General features: G+C 43.6%; 1 long non-coding RNA gene across 1 annotated transcript; it reads right to left on the minus strand.

Moving 5' to 3' along the window:
• Nucleotides 1-3,850: 3,850 nt before the first annotated feature.
• LOC311421019 lies at nt 3,851-10,305 on the minus strand. Its single transcript, XR_014684662.1, has 3 exons — nt 10,192-10,305; nt 9,707-9,815; nt 3,851-3,993 (listed from the first exon to the last, which is right to left on the minus strand). It is a non-coding gene; the product is annotated as an uncharacterized lncRNA (long non-coding RNA).
• Nucleotides 10,306-16,468: the final 6,163 nt, after the last annotated feature.

Below are 16,468 nucleotides of genomic sequence, written 5' to 3' on the forward strand. Positions count from 1 at the left end.
TGGGTGGGTGGGGGGGGGCGGGGGGCGCACGACACCGCCCGGCAGCGGCACCAGCACCGGCAGCGGCACCGGCACCGCTACCACCGGGAGCAGCAGCAGCCGCCGCCCGCGGGAGGCAGCCGAGTCACGGGGCGGGGGGCGGAGGCGGCGGGGGGAGCCTCCTGCCTGCCTCTGCCTGCCTGCCCGCCGCCCCCCGCCCCACCACGGGGCCGGGCTCCGCCGCCAGCCGCCCCCCGCCCCGCCCCGGGGGTGGGCAGCGACCGCCCGGTCCCCCCCCGGCTCGGGGATGAGGGGCTGGGGGTGTCCGGAGGTGTGCGCGGGGGTCTGGGGGCGCGCAGCCCTTGGGAACGCGAGGGGTCGGGGCTAAAGGTGCTGCAGCCCCCCCCTCCCCAAAGCCCCTCCATGGTACGGGGGTCTCAGCCTCGCCGTCCTCCCGCAGCCTCGCTCCGCTGGCAGTTACGCAAGGAGGTTGGAGGCAAGTGGGTGGCTTGCTGGTTTTCTCCTCTTTGGGAGGGGATGGAGAGAAACCGGCACCTGGCAATGTTTTCTTTTGGAAAACCAAGGGGAGAAATATCTAAACATTATTATTTTTTATTTTTTTTTTAAACCACGTTATCCTGCCTTCCAACCCTGACTCCCATCACCGCGAGCTGACAAGTCGGTCCTGCCTCCACCTCATCCAAGTGACAAGCCAGATGAATGGGAAGCCTTCCTGATCAGCTAATGCGTTTGTGTGGAGGGAACGTGGCAGCACACCAGTTTTATGTATATGAATTAGGGAGTGGGAGGACAAGAGCTACAAACCCTGAGAAATACAGCGCTCTTCCCGAGCAGTGCGTGGATGGCTGCAGGTGCTTGTGTGACTCCACCGCTCAGCATACCAACGCAGAGATGCTTTTCAGCTGCTCGTCCTTTTCACAAAAACTGGGAAAGCAAAAAGCAAATACAAATTAAAAGCCGGTCTTCACTTCACAGAGACTCGGCAAGTTGCTCAGACACAAAGCCCATAAACACAGAAATTCTCCAAAGTTAGATGCTAGGTTTAAGTGTATAAATTATGCTTTACTTTTCAATTGCAGTTTATAGGTCCAATGGTGCCTTTGCAAAACCACCCTCTAAATTAATGTCTCCATTAGGGATGGAAGAATGAAGGCAGGTAAACTCAAAAGCAGAGCGAAGCCTCGTTCAGAAAAACCGAATTGAGCATTTAAATTTAATGAGGTTCAACAAACTTCTCATTTAAAATATATGCTTGTACCTGTGTGCTTTGGGGGTTTGGACAGAGAGGGAAAATGAGATAGTGAAACAGCAGGAGAGAAGCTATTTCCATAGCTTTTAAACCTATTGAGCCTTAGTTAATATTATTTATTTGCATTACAGTATTGCTCATGGCCAGCTCTCCCCGGCGAGGAGCAGTGGAAGGGCTGAGCGAGCTGTAGCTGGGGCAGTGTGCCTGCTTGGTGCAAAAATAGCCTCCCATGCTCCCAGTCCAGACGTGCAATCAGAGGCAGGATGAAATGGGGTTGGTCTGGTGGCTTCTCAGCTGATTCTGCCAGCAGAAAGGGGGGACACAACTCGGGGAGTTTTCCATGGGCTGGGAGCCACCAGCCCCGCGGCACCCATCTTGTGAAGTCCTATGGTTGCGTGAGGTAACAGTACATTAACAGAAATCATTAAAAAAATCACTTGTTCCTCTCCCCCTCCCCCAGCACTTTTCCAAATAAAACTGTTGTTTCTGTTTCTTTCACCCTGCGAGAGCTCTCAGACTCCTAAAGGGTTACAGAGAAGCATCCAAGACAGGCAATCATTTTCTGCCCAAGCTATCTTCTTTAGTTTAAAAATGTTCTCTATTCTTTTGAAATGCATGAAGTAGATTGTGGGAGAGCTAATATTATATTCCACTACTGAAAGCTGGTGGAGTATTTTACATTGATGTCTGGCTCTAGTGATTTTCTAAGGATTTTGAATTCATTAAATCCAACCATTGAATAATCTCCATTCGTGGCGGAAGGAAGGCAAAAGTGCTTATGCTCCTCAATAGCAAAAAAGCATGTAGTCTTTTCTTAAATGTGAAAGCTATCTGACCCACTATATGTAGTAAAGGTTGCCCATCATGAAACCTTTGATTTGCAGACTTTGCTTGTGATACAGCCTTATAATACTGCTGTTGAATTTAGCAGTAAAACAGCCTTGGCAGGGTGTTTTGCACTGCAGCAGCATCCTCCATCCTCAATCAGAATTAAGACCCAATTGTTCTAAGCTCAGAACAGACGCAGAAACTCATGGCAAGGAGAAGAGAAAGCCCCATGTCTTCTCTCTGTAATTTTGCCCTCCTCCCCCCAGACTTCACAGTGCAAGGGCATGTGTTCAAACCCAGAAATATGCGTGTGTGTATATATATATATATATATTTACACAAGAGAAGTGTTTTCATTCCTTGTTGTTGATGCTCAAAGCTTTAAATGAAATCCTGTGACTGATCATTTTATTTCTGAACTGAAAAGCAGTTATTTTGGTGATGAAACTTTGGATTTAAGTGAATTCAGTGAGAGCTGTCACTAACAAAGTTCTGCCCCAGAGACACCACTTCTATCAGAAGAATATCAAAAACTGCAAGATGTTTCCATTTAGGATTACTGCTTCTGCTGCTAATTGCCAAACATTGGCTCTAATACACTGGATTTTTTTTTTTTTTTAATTTTATTTTTTTTAAATCTATCGTCTAGAAAAATAACACTAGGATTTCACTGCAAGAAACTTTGGGAAGTTGCTGAAGAAAAACTCCAGGGAGTTCTTTCTCAGAATGAAAATAATCACTTCAATTAAATAGAGCTTTTGATGTAGATACAGCCTAACTGCCATCAAAGCCTGGAACAGATATTTCATTCTCCCTTGTCCTTTCTCAGCTTTTAGCTCTGTGCATGTGAGAATGACTTTTAGCATCTAGGAATGTCCTAAAGCTATGAGCGCATCACTATAATTGAATATTGTCATCTCCTACAGGTCTTCATATCTCTCCTGTCTAACCTGATACTGATATTAGGAAAGAAATCATTCTTAATCATTTCCTTTAGATTATGCTGCATATGAAGAATGGGAGAAATGTTTTATACATTTTGTTCTGTGTCAGATGGTCTTTTATACATAGGATAGTGGTGGGATTTTCAACACACAATATTAGCAAAGATCTCCAGCCCCAGCAAAGAACCTTCCAGGACTATGGGATGTGGCAGAAGGTATCATTTATGTCTGAGGTGTATTTAAGAAGGAGAAATATTAAAGCTGTTTATGGAGCTATATTTTCATATATTTTGCTTCAGATGTTGCATGTTAATGTGATACCTACTGAATTACATTTGGGACACCTTTGCAGAGCGGGATCCAAATGACTCGCCAAGTTCATAGAGACAGTCTGTGACAAAACAAAGGCTGAATTCAACTTCTGAGGCTTGGTAAAGTACCTGACCCACTGACCCATCTTTTCCTTGTATTACTGTTCATTACATACTGCAGGGATGTAGTGTCTTTTGTCTGGGGACCCTGCTCTTTTTGGAGGGTCTGCTTCTTCCAGCACAGAAAGGCTGACAGAAGTCACCGTCACATTTCATGGAGATGACCCTAGAAAAAGGTGAACTTGAATTTTGTTTGTGGAGTTAAGGCTTGCTTTCTTCTTTAGTCCTATAAAAGATCATCTGAAATCAGCACCAGTAGTTTCAGGTTGTCTTCCAGAAGTGAAGGAACGTCTTAAAGGAAAAATATTGTCACTCACTGGCCACTTGAGGGGCAACAGCTTGGCTGTGATCCTGTTATTCCTTTTAATATATTAAATATTCTTTGGCTTAGTCATGGGAAGCGAAGCAACACAACTGCTTTCTAATAAATAAAATGTGCTCAGAAGCAACTCTGAAGCTTTCCAGATAACTGCATTTTGAGTTTGCCAGGAAGCCAGATGCTGCTATTGGAAAAGTAGCTGCCATGGTTTGTCATCCGAGCCTAGAAATTGATATCCAAGAATGATATGATGAGACAGACTCGATGACAGCACTGCTCTTTCTATAAATAATTTGAAGAAAACATTTTTTCATTTCAAAAAATGAAAAGTCTCTTCTGCTAGAGACTTGCACAGCAAACCAGAAAATTAAAAAGGTTAAGCATGCTGTGTCTGAATGGGGCCATCAGAAGAACACAACATACACAATTTATATAAAAATATATAGAAGCTCTCACTCATTTTACACTGCATAGGCTGTATTTTTCCCATAATACCAATAGTTATGAAACTCATTATCTTTTTGACAATGGAGAAATGGAATATTAGTCTTTTACTTGCTTGATCATGTCAAATGTCAAAGCAATTTATGAATGCTTGTCCTTCAAATACTCATCCCTCCTGCTAAGATTAAATATCAATAGTGCTCACATTCAGCTACAGAATGAACTAATATTGCACACATCTCTCAGATCTAAAGTTCACCGTGCCCGTTACCTGTCACGCGATTTCACCTCTCAAGTCCTACCTCTTGTCCATATCTCAATGGCTGGAAAATTCATTGTGGTGTTAAATGCTGCATTACAGATTACCTGGAGCGTGAGTTAAAACTATGAGTGGGGGGTTACTCAGAGGATGTTTAGAAAAGAGTTACAAGGGGAGCAGGAGGAAGAACGATAGGGCTTGAGCCTTCATTTTGCAGTATGCTCCAAAGGACTTAGAGACAGCATGCCAATGAGATGCTACTGGAAATTTCTAGCACAACAGGTCTGCTTGAAGGGCAGTGAAAAAAACTCACAGTCTTTTTGATGAAGGAGAAATGCATGGGCTGACTGAGGGTTTATCCAGGCAAGGTAATGTTGGGATGAACTGCGCTCCTCCTCGGGGCAGTGTCCAGAGCAAAACACCTGTGAGCAGTCATTTCTCCTTGAGAACAGAATGGGGGGTACAGTACAGTGTGGGAAGGAAAAAAAAAAAAGCACGTGAGGTTTTCTCATTCCACCCGTTATCAGTCAGTTCTAAGGAATAATTATATACCTGCACATACCCCAGCAACAGACTATTTATATTACACAAAAACACACACTGTTACTCCACACAAACGTACGTGACTTCAGACAGACTAAAAGATGAAATAGGAAGTCAGATGGCACTGTGATTGATTGCACTTCTGAGGTCTCGAAGCCTGTGCGTACACATCCTGCTGCTCACTGTCGGCACTCCTGAGCACCAGTCCCTAATCATTCCACAAACAAAGAACCATTAGGCTCTTAAATATTCTTTTATATAAATATATATAAAATAATAATTAAAAAATCCTCTTTCCAACAAATTCTCCCAGCGCTAAGGGGGAAGGTGCTGTGGCAGAGCGCACCACCGCAGGCTGACGGGCACAGCGATGCTTGCTCAAGTCCCATCAAGTGTAAAATGAGGCAATCTGTCGGGGAGCTCGGCATCTCCAAAACAATGCATCACCCGCACGCCCAGAGGATGGAGGAGAATCCCTCCTGACCACTGAAAGGGAAATTGCCTGCTGCACTTAGATTGCATTTTAACCTGAAAAGGAGGTCTCCAATGGAAACGGGTTAGGAGGCGGATTAAGTGAAACAGGTTTTTAGGATAAGTCTTAAATACTTAAATCAATCATAGCGTTCTACATTGAATTTGTCCGCTGAAGTGCCTGAAGTAAATTCCTGAGATCTGTCTAAATAATTTTGAGCTGATAATACAGCATTCAAGTTGAAATTCTGTTGCCCAGTGGAAGGATTTTCTTATTAGGATTTCAGCCGATTATTCACAAGAGAAATGGTCTTTTGGGAGCACACCCCAGTTGCTCACTTGGAAACGTTTTATAAGCTCTATCTACTAAGAAAGGAAATTGGAATGTGGAATTAAAGCTAGTCATTATTTCTGAGAGGTTAGTGATCAAACAAGCCTCCAAAAGTACAAGGTTTATCTGATCTTCCCTTTGCTCTGACCCTTTTATTTCTACAAAAGGGACCAGGAAATCATTTAAGATCAACTTGCTGCCAGAGCTAGAACTGCAGCCTCTGCAGCTGTGCACAAGTTACCAAAAAATGGTCCTGGTCAGACATGCCAAACACATGTGTCCAAAGAGTTCTTTAGCCATCTGAATCTTTGCCCAGGAAATGATATTGAACCAGATAAAGCTGTACTGAGAGACTCCTAACTCCACTGGCCTGAGATTATCTGAATTGAGAGGCTTTAAGCTGCTCTGTCAAGGATCCCTCATTGCATTTCTGTTTTCAGCACTTGATGTAATCGGTGCTTTGATAGAGACACCAGCCTGAGAGAGGGAGATGGCAGGTGAGGCACGGGGAACCCAGGGGAAGCTTTGCCATTGTCTCGATGAGAAAAGCAGAACTTGAAAACCACTCCTAATCATCAGCTCTTTGAGATGTGCTGAAGGCACAGCCTCTTCTAGCACTTCTGCTTTCATTCTAAATCCTGACTATTCTAGTTAATCTCAATATTAACTGAAACTGGATGAAGCTGAACTGAAAGCATGCTGACACTGACACTTTGCCCTCCTGGGCAGCCTCCAGAAGTCACATCTGAAGCATCAGAGGTGAAGGTGGTCCACAAACCTTCTTGTTGCCTCAACATGGAGGAAACCTGAATGGACTTGAAACAGCTGAACAGCACCAAAATTCACATATGCTGATAGGAAAAAATTGAGCTAGAGAAGCTCCCTCCAACCTCAAGTAGAGAAGGCATCCTAAAAAGTTCTGCTGCCTGCTACAAAGAAGTTGCCCTGCTCCACTCCAGAGCCAGCTGGAGCACAACACTGCCTGTAAACAGCTCTGAGCTTATTAATAGACTATTTGTTAGAATGCATCTGCCTTTATATATATAATCTGGCCATGAGTAAAAGATGCTTCAGATAGTTGATTTGCTGCCTCCTAGTGTTTAAGGCTCTACTTCATGGTGCCTTAGTAGGAAATAGCAAAGCCCAAAAACTAGGAGGAGGAGCCTGGCACGAGTTTATGGAGCCCCAGAGATGTGGAACACGCACCTCTTCCCTGTTTAGCGATCATGTCCATGTACATGGACAGAGAAATCCTTCTCTGCTGACTACTGTGCGATAGCAGCAATGAGGAGAGGAAAAGCAATAGTAACAACAATGCACTGACATCGTGTTTTCAATGAGCTATAAATACGGCCAGCAGAATGCCATAAAACCTTGCCACACGCATTTCAGCAGAATTGTAATTCGTGCTGTGAATTTTTAGTTATGCTGGTGTCTCAATGAAGTATTTTATTTGGGTTGAGTAAATGCCAAATGGTGTATCTATTGATTTTAGGTCTATTCACACCTCAAACACTGCCATATCCCGTAGTGACAGGATTGTGGGATTTTTTGGACAAAGAGCTCTATAATAGACATTCAGTAATAAACTGTAAATACAGAACATTTTGGCTACTCTAAGCTGATGCCATCAGTTTGGGAAGTGCTGACTAGGGGACATCAAAGGAGCTGGGGACAGCAGAGACCAGTCCCCACAGTGGAACAAACAAAACCACACGCTTCCTGCCCCTGAGCAGCAAAGGCAGAAGGGCAACACCAGACAGAACCTGCAAAAGCTCTCAGCACCCATGGGTGCTGTACTGGGCCAGCGCTGCCCTCGAGGGCTTGAGCAGAGCGCTCAGGAAGCAGGAGGCTTTGCCCAAGGGAGCACGAGTCTCTGCGGCTGGAAGGTAAAACTGCTTGTGGAGAAAGATGACAAATTGCAGCAGCCTGAGTTGTGAAAAGCCTTGACAAAATATTTAACGTGGGGAAAAAAAAAAGGGAACACTTGCCAATTGCTAGAGCCTTCCTAATTCAGATTATTAGATGGTTACTGGCACTGCTATTAAAGAGACGCTGTTTTCTGAGCGATCTGTGCAAGGAAGGGCTGGAATACACCTACGGGTTTTCAGTGTACCTTCAGCTCTGCTAATAGAAAAAAATTCCTCTCAGATGAGACTCAATTATTCAATTTGATTAACAAAATAAGTAATATGCTATTTATTTTGTGATGTATCCAGTAAATATGTGCCTAGGAAATTCAATAGATAAATCTCTAGATACTCTTTTAGGTTAATCACATTATATTTATTTATTTATTTTTAATATCTGTCTATGAGAACGCTGTTCAAGAATGAGGCTTTTTTTTTTTTTTAAAAAAAAAAAGCAACAACAACAAAACAACATGAAATAGCAATCCACCAAACCTAAAAAAAAGCAAAAGGAATTAACTTTCCACTGAGCTCCACACAACCATGGTGCCGTGTGACCAATGCTACTATAATTTACATAATAGAATGAGAAATAACAATAGCTTTTCTGGTTGGAAATGTAAATAACCTCTTTTTCATAGCAGAGACCCATTACGAGGTCAACATCTACTGTCAGACTTCACAATTAGGCTCATTAAAACTGTCATGTTAAATCGTATATTTTTCTTGAAAGAAGAACAACACTTTCAACAAGATCTTTTTTTTATTTTTTTTTTTCCTTTGGCAGAAAGGGCCTGCTTTGCTTGAAATTTAAACCTGTTCTTAGAGGGAACTAGGAACCCTAAATACAAACCTCTGCTTCTGCCCTACATTCCCTTTTTTTGCATTATTTGGGTGACTGATTATATCAAATGTTTTCATCTTTTTTACTGGATTTATTTAAAAAAAAAAAATATCTTTCACAGGAAAGCATTCCAACAAGACCAACATTAATACAATGGTTTCTAGGTAGCAAGGAAAAAACCCACAGCATCTTGACTGAACAGGCTGGCAGATGTAGACTTTTTACTTGTAACTGTGATGCCTGTAATGCTTCTGTAAAAAGGTGCGTTCCCGTCTTACAAGTGTTAAAATGGAAAATAAATAGGAATGGCGAACATTGCATGCCAAAGATTACATGCAAACGATCAGAAATTCAAATCCCCTCTCAGAGGGGACATTGCAGGGGTAATGAGAAGATGCAGAAGCTTTTCAATCTCCAAAATCAGTCCCACATGCAACATTGTAGAGGCAGACGAACCAAATGGGGCAGCATGGGCGGAAAGGGTTATTTAATGAGTATTGGCTGATGAGACACCCACAGACACCCCGGACCACAGCCTTGCAAAAGAAAGTGCCAGAAGCCATTCCAATTTGCAATAAACTGATTATGTGCTGGGGATTTTCTCGTTGCTGAGACAAACCGTACAGCTTTATTTATGGTTCTTTGCACATCTGCAGCCCGGTAGATGCAGGAGAGGGCACGTGGGTTTCCCATGCAGTGCTGTGGGAATTGGAGAGCACGAGGCAGTGCTGGGCTTCTGGCAGCCCTCCCAGCCCCACTGTAACAGAGGGTATTAAATGGAGTAAAAACCATAGACCCCTTGTGTTTTGGTAACAGGCAAGCAAGCAGCCCAGTGCTATCCTCCCAAGGTGCTGCTCTAAGGGCTGCTGAAAGCCCTGCAGACAGAGGGCTGGGGATGCACAAGCTCTGTGCCATCCTGCACAAGCATCCCAGAGCCACTCGGGATGCTATAGGGGATGTTGTGGGGACCACAGGGACTCTCTCTGGCTTCTGATGGGCTGGAGGTGAAGGACAGGAAGCTTTGGTTACTAAAAGTTTGCGTATAACCACCTCAATTATTGTACAGAACTCTGCCTTGCTTACAGTAACAGCCAGATCTGTCTGCAAACACTCTCACACACTCATTCTCCTACCTTCAAGGCTTGCAGGGGGCTCGCAGGCTGCACACACCAGCTTCTTGTACTTCAGTAGTATGGCCAGTGCTCATCCCACAGTGCCAAGCCAGGACCGGAGAAGGAAGAGCTCCATGGGAGGAAAGAAAGGTGAAGTAGATTTTATTCAGTTGCTAAAAGCTTGGAGTAAATTGCAGTGTTGTAATTGTAGGAGTTGAGATAGCCAGAAAACTACATTTAATATTCCATTTTTCTGCTTCCCCACCCCCAAGGCATTTTTTCCTCAGTGGGGGAGAGCACTAACAATGACTTCAATAACAGAATAAAATTTAAAGCCCAGATCTTTCCCATTCTGCTCATTCCTTTAAGCTATTCCAGTCCCCTTTATGTTTTTCCTGCATACACACATCTGTCTTCTTCAAAGCCTTAACCATCTCTGACACACCTGACCTTTCCAACTAAGCACAATGGCTAGATGCAAAGAAAAAAAAAAACCCTTTACTTACTGCAAGTAACTCTTTGTTTTGCCAGTCCCACGCCTGAAAATTTTGCTGCTGCAGGAAGTAAAGCGGTGAGCAACCTTTCCTTCTCCTTTGAAAAATGGAACTGTCATCTCTTAGAGGGAAATAACAGCTTATCTTTATTTTGTCAAACAGACATGACTTAGTTATTAGAGTCTTCTAAGAAAATGCTACAAGAAGAATTAGGACAGCGTTGTTGCAGAAATGCCAAGAGTTCAGAAATTAATTTGACAAGATCTGGGATATCTCTGATATCTAATTAAACTTTCTGTGACAGCTGTGTTATGTAAATACTGAAGTTATATTAAAACTAAAGAATCAGGTAAAAACTATTTTTCCTATTCAGTTAGGAGATGGTGCAGCCGTTCAACAGCCACTACTCTGATCAGGCCTATTCACTTCCTACCAGCAAGTACAGTTTCATCTACATGCACACAGAGTTCATCCACTTAAATCAAGAGATCCAATGAATTTAATATATTTGCGTAATATTACTACATATTTGGCTGGAGTTTATACAAGCACCTCTCTCCTCCACTTAGTGAATGAGGCCACACGCTGCCATATGGTAGGGCACACACGGCTCTGATTTTGAAGTTCTTAGAATAATTTCTGTAGGAAAACCTTATTACATAGACGAAGAATTTAGGCCAAGAGGAATTATTGCTAATAGATTCTGACCTCAACAGCCTGTAACGCAGGCTGGCTTTGCACTCAGAAATGTTTGCATCAACCCTGTATCTCATAGCTGTGCTAAAACATATCAATTTATCATTTAAAGAATCCACTACATCCATTAGTAAATTGTTCTAATGGTTAATTATCAGCAGTATAAAAACGATGTGATTATCCCCAGCTTGAGCCTTCAGGGGCTTCACCACTGTGTGGATTATAGTGCTGCAACTCCCATTCAAAGCCATCAGCTTAATGGAAATGCAAAAAAACACTCCTGAAACCAAAGAGGTTGACTCCAGTTAGCCAGCATTTAGATGTCAGAGCATCCAGCCCAAGCTTACTGGGTAAACAGGATTCAAGCATAAAACATGGCCCAAGTCCATCCCCATTCACCTCTCATTCTGCCATGGGCTTGGTCTTTTTGGCCAAGGAAAGTCTGCACATCCCCAGGGCCAGCTGCCAGCAGATGTGGGGCTGCAGAGCAAGTTGCTAAGTAAGTTTATCAACACCAGTTAATCCTGGAGGCCACAACTCTGGCACATGAGAACAACCAAGATGTGTGTGTTATGCAGCTAGAGAATGGGATTAATAACCCTAGCTTCGGTGCTTCCATTGGAGCTGTGACTGGGAGCAGGAACCCAGAGTCCGCTTGTTGCTGCTGGACCTGTGCACTCATCTTCAGTGAATGCAGATGTGCTAAACAAAGAACAGTACTCAAAAGCTGCACTGTACATATGAAGTGTTTGACATTACAATAAAAGGTATAATTGGTTCTGTTACCTGTGGCAATTTCTAATTGATGAGTGGTGGTCTTAGCAATGGGGTTGGCTGGAGGGAAGGAATTTGCCATTAAAGCGTCTGAAAAACTCCAATAATTTTATTTGCTCTTCCTCCTACCCCAGATTTTCTGATGCAGAGACATGAACATTAGTTGAATTTCTTGTTCAATTTGTTCTTTGATAGATGAATATTCATTTTTCAACCAGCATTTTCTCCCCCTTGGAACCTCCAGCTCTTTCCCCCATCATCTTTTCACATTTATTCTCTATTTAAGAATAATTTTCAGCTTGCTTGGCAGAAAGCACATCTGAGGGCTGCAGGTCCTCTGGGGCCAGAAGTCACCTCTGCTCAGGCAGCCGGAGGGGACACATGCACTGCTCCAGCTGTGGCCCCAGGAGGAGCAGCAGCACCACCTCCATCACCACAGTCTATGAGCTTCTCCCTACCTGTTTATGCTAAGGGGAAATAAAGGTAGAAAGATTTAGTTTAGTTTAGTTTAGTTACATTTTTTTTAAACAAATGTTTTTCCAAATTACTAAAAAAAAAAAAAAAAAAAAAAAAAAAAAGTTAAACCCAACCTCCCTACCACAGTGTTTTATTCTGGAGGCAGAGGGCATCAAATCCCATAAGCAGTTTTCAGTGCTCTTGCCAAGCACAGCTCAGCAACGTTACACCTCACTCAAAACAGCTCTGTTCCTTGGTAGCCCCCAAACCCACAGCGACTAATGAATTAGACAACAACGGGTTGTTGTTTTACTTCCCGTTCCCAACACTCATCCTGCATTAGGCTCCGTCATTTCACAGCTCCCCTGATGTAACACGATGTGGCAGAACATACCCTGATCCAGAAGTGAACCCTGATGCAAGGCAGAGCAGATGCCTTGGACTGAAACTGCTCCTTCCTTGCATTTACTACCTTTGATCCACGTTTTCTGCTTGTGACAGGCTGTTAAATAAATACAAGTGACAAGGCTTACTAGGAGTTTGTTTTTCTGCAGCTTGCTTTCTTTTTGTTCAGCTCTCCAAGCGAAGCATCTTGATGACAAATACACAAACTCCATTACCAATTAATGATTTTAGCCCTCTGTCCTCTACTCCCCAGTGCCAGTTCTACACATTAGCCTGAGTAACATTCAAAGATAATTGTGTTTTGTTTATTTGTTTTGGGGAGTAATGGTAATCAGACAGGCAAATCCCAGTCCTTACCAAAGCTGTAATTCTGTTTTCAAATGTTGCCTGCTATAAAGAGAGCTAGAAAAGCACATGCTGTAGATGCTTGAGGTAAAAACATTACTTTCCTTCTTTCAGTCTTAATATTTTCCCCTTCCAAGAGGAGGGTATTTTTCTTAACACCCAGGGCACTTTTAAGGGCAGGATTTCTGCAGACTCTTTATTCATTTAGTCACTTCTTAAAGCCCACCCTTATTGTATACTGCAGTTAATAGAAGTGAGAAACTGTTCTTCGTACCATGTCAGACCCAAATGGTCAGAATAACACATTTGTACACTGAGATCCATTTCTAAGCTTGAAGAAATGTTTTGTGACTATTTGCAGAAGTAGTTACTGACTTTGTGTACCTAAGCATCCAACACAGCTGAAGCAGCATGAATTTCAAATGTTGGATACTTGGGACCTTTGCAAGCAGGAAGCTCAGAAGTGAGATGCTCTTAGGAACTGAGGTAAATCAATGCCTGAAAATGCTGCAAGTCCTCTGTGGAAGGCCAACATTTGATTAACACAGAGTGCAGGCAGAGGCAATACAGCCTGAGCACTTCAGCAAGGCTGCAGAGCAGAGTGAGCAAGGGGTGAGCTTCAAACAGCCTCAGCTTGCTGCCTTTGGAGATGCAAAGCCTTGCTGAACAGCCGTGACCGTGCTGCACGTTAACCGAGGAGCCGTGAGACACAGTTGGCAAAACATATTAGCCTCTTCCGCTCTGATAATTAGTTTAGTGAAAAATTATTGCATTATCTGTTCGGTTTCACTGGAGACCAATTGCAGTCTTAAAAAAAAGAAGAAAGGAAAAGCTCACATTAGGTGCTTTTAATAAGAAAAACTCTATCGTCTTTCCAAACAAGATTTAACACTCACTCACCACGTGAGTAATTAGCACAAGTCAGGTTGGAGGCCAAAAACATTATTTAGTAATGGAATTAATTTTGCTTAGAAAGAAACTGCATTCTGTGGATTTTAATGAGAAGTGTCAAGGCAATGCATTTAAAACGCTGCAACTGCACTGCTAACATGGCTCTGGGACGTGGTTCAGATTTTAGCGAATACACTCCCAGCCTCGTGGTCAACATTAAAGATTTTGCTCCAGCTAAAAGCAGGGAGATGTAATCCTAGCAGGGCCATATTGCACAGCAGGTGTTCATCTGCAGATGGGCTGAAATCAATTATTAGCATTGACTGCTGTACCACTGGGCAAGAAGTCTGAGATCCTCCAAATTACCCTCAGATTGTCCATATTTGCATCCCAAAGTGGTGCTGGAGACAGTTTTCCAAGTACAGAAAGCCCTTCCCCTACAAGAACAACCTGTCTTTTTTTTCCGGGAACATGACACCAAGCTGTATTTTCTTATGTGCTGCATTTTTTTTTCTAGTGATACAGTGATACTTATCAGTACAAGGGATTCAGAAAAAAATAGACTACGTTCAGCCACCTCCAGCAAAACTAGCAGAATGCACTCGACAAAACTTGTGCTCTGTAATGAAATTCCTACGTAGGCATTCAGTGCTTAAGAACTAGGACAAACTATGCTGTAAGGAGCAGAATATGTAAACGTGGCAAAGAGCTTCATTTGATATGCTGGCTTCAGAGGGGTTACTTCCAGTTGATGGCAGCGTAAATGAGACCAGAATAGCACCCATGCCCACCAGCAGAAACACAAAACTGGCTTTGTATAAAAAAAAAAAAAAAAACAACATAGAAACATCCCCCCCAAAGATCCATGTATAAGGTATTTTCAGAAAGGAGGTGGAGTGTTTGCACCTCTGCCATGAATCCATTCAGATCCTCTTGAGTGGTAGTTTAAGAGACAACAGCTCTGGAGCCAAACTGCCAGCTTGCAAGCACTCTACGGACTCACCAGCTCAGCCCCGTGGTAATTCTGCAAGCGCAGTGGTGCACGTGCCATGCATCTGCAGCACAAACAGTGTGGTGGGAATTTTCATCAAAATCAGCCAGCAGTGACAAATGGGAAAAAAAAAAAAAAGAAAAAATAATAAAAAAAAAGATAGAAAATAGAAGCAAGAACTATGGCTCACTGCTGTCTGAGTGGTGCTTCTGGGAGGACAACAGGATGGTAGCTGGCCTCTGGGGTAGGTTTCCAAGCTCTCTCAGGGACCCTTCAGCTTCGGGACATCTCCCACAAACATGCCTCCTTGTGGCACAAATTCTCATTGCAAACCAACAGCAAAGTTGGGAGTTAGAGAAGGTGCCCAGCTCCCCCAACAAGGCTCCCAGGCCTACTTGCTAGCCAGCTGTGCTGGTGGCTAGCCCAGCCTGTGAGCATTGGCCAGGGCACCCCTCACTAGAGCAAACCCATGGGCAGGGCCGCAGCAAAGGGCTCGCCATGGCAATGCTGGCCTGGCCCTATGCAAGCAGCTTTGCTCCAAGTTCACAGCAGCACAGCCAAAACACAGATCTCTCACAGCAAGGCCTGAACAAAGCCTAAGCACAAGACAGCCCGACAGTCCTGAAAGAAGTCAGTGATCTGAGGAAAATGGGTTTGTAGGTGATGCAGAGCTCTCACAGATCCACGCTGGAGCTGCTGAGCCTCTTCATGTCTGCAAAACCTACTTTCTGCCCGGGTCACAAAGGAGGCTGTGTTTCCTAGAAGGCAGCTTTGAGGGTTTTGAGACTCCTGGAAAGCCATGACACAAGCAGCTGGGGCAGGACCTTTGCTAGTGAAACCAGCAGACTTAGCTCTCCACATTGTGTTCAGCCTCCTTTCAGGCACTAGCCCTCATTTCTGAGCTGACCGCTGCATCAAGCAGCCATCCCCACTGGTGATGCTGAGCTCCACAGGCTGCTTTTGTACTCTGGTTTTACTCATCTTGACCCCTCAGGCACATTCTCCAAAGGTAACCTCATCGCAGGGGCCTTATACTGATAACGTTAAGCCAGCAGCAGCTGGGCCAGGCAACACACAGCAAGACGTGTGGGTTGCTGCCTCCTCCCCTGCACCCCTTGGCACATCCAGACAAGGCCCCAGCTCCCTGTCAACCCTGGGGAAAAAGAACAAAAACAAAAAACAGATCTGCCCGAGCCAGGGTGGCAAAATCTCAGGCTTTAGACCAAGAATAATTATGTCCATGAAAGCATTTCACCATCTAAAATGAGTCAGTCTATTTTTTTTCTAGCAGCCACCCTGCTTAATGAGGGCCTTGAAAATTTGACCAAAAGCAAGCACATCACCTGAAAATCAGTTCTGTGTCAAGAGCTTATGGACCAGCAAGAGCCCTGTTCCTGGCAGCTGTAGTGAGTTCAGCCAGAAAATCCTTTAGCTAATGACTGGGGAACACTGAAACCCAACTAGAATATTTGACTGGGGAGAAGATTAGACATTTCCATTGTCATCTTTAGTAAAACAGAGACCTATTAAGGATTATGTGGCTGTTATGGCAAACTTCAATTGAAATGGGATGCTACTTGTCTCATTAATATTTCAGATGTGTTTGAATGCACTATGGCAAAAAAATATATTACTCAGAAACAAATTCAGGTAGGAAGAAAAAAACAAGTTTCATTAAATAATGAACACTCACTGTACTAAACCATCCTGAGATTCAGCCCAATAGTGTCA

Source organism: Aythya ferina (genome assembly GCF_964211825.1).
Source record: "Aythya ferina genome assembly, chromosome: 18".
Taxonomy (NCBI): Eukaryota; Metazoa; Chordata; class Aves; order Anseriformes; family Anatidae; genus Aythya; species Aythya ferina.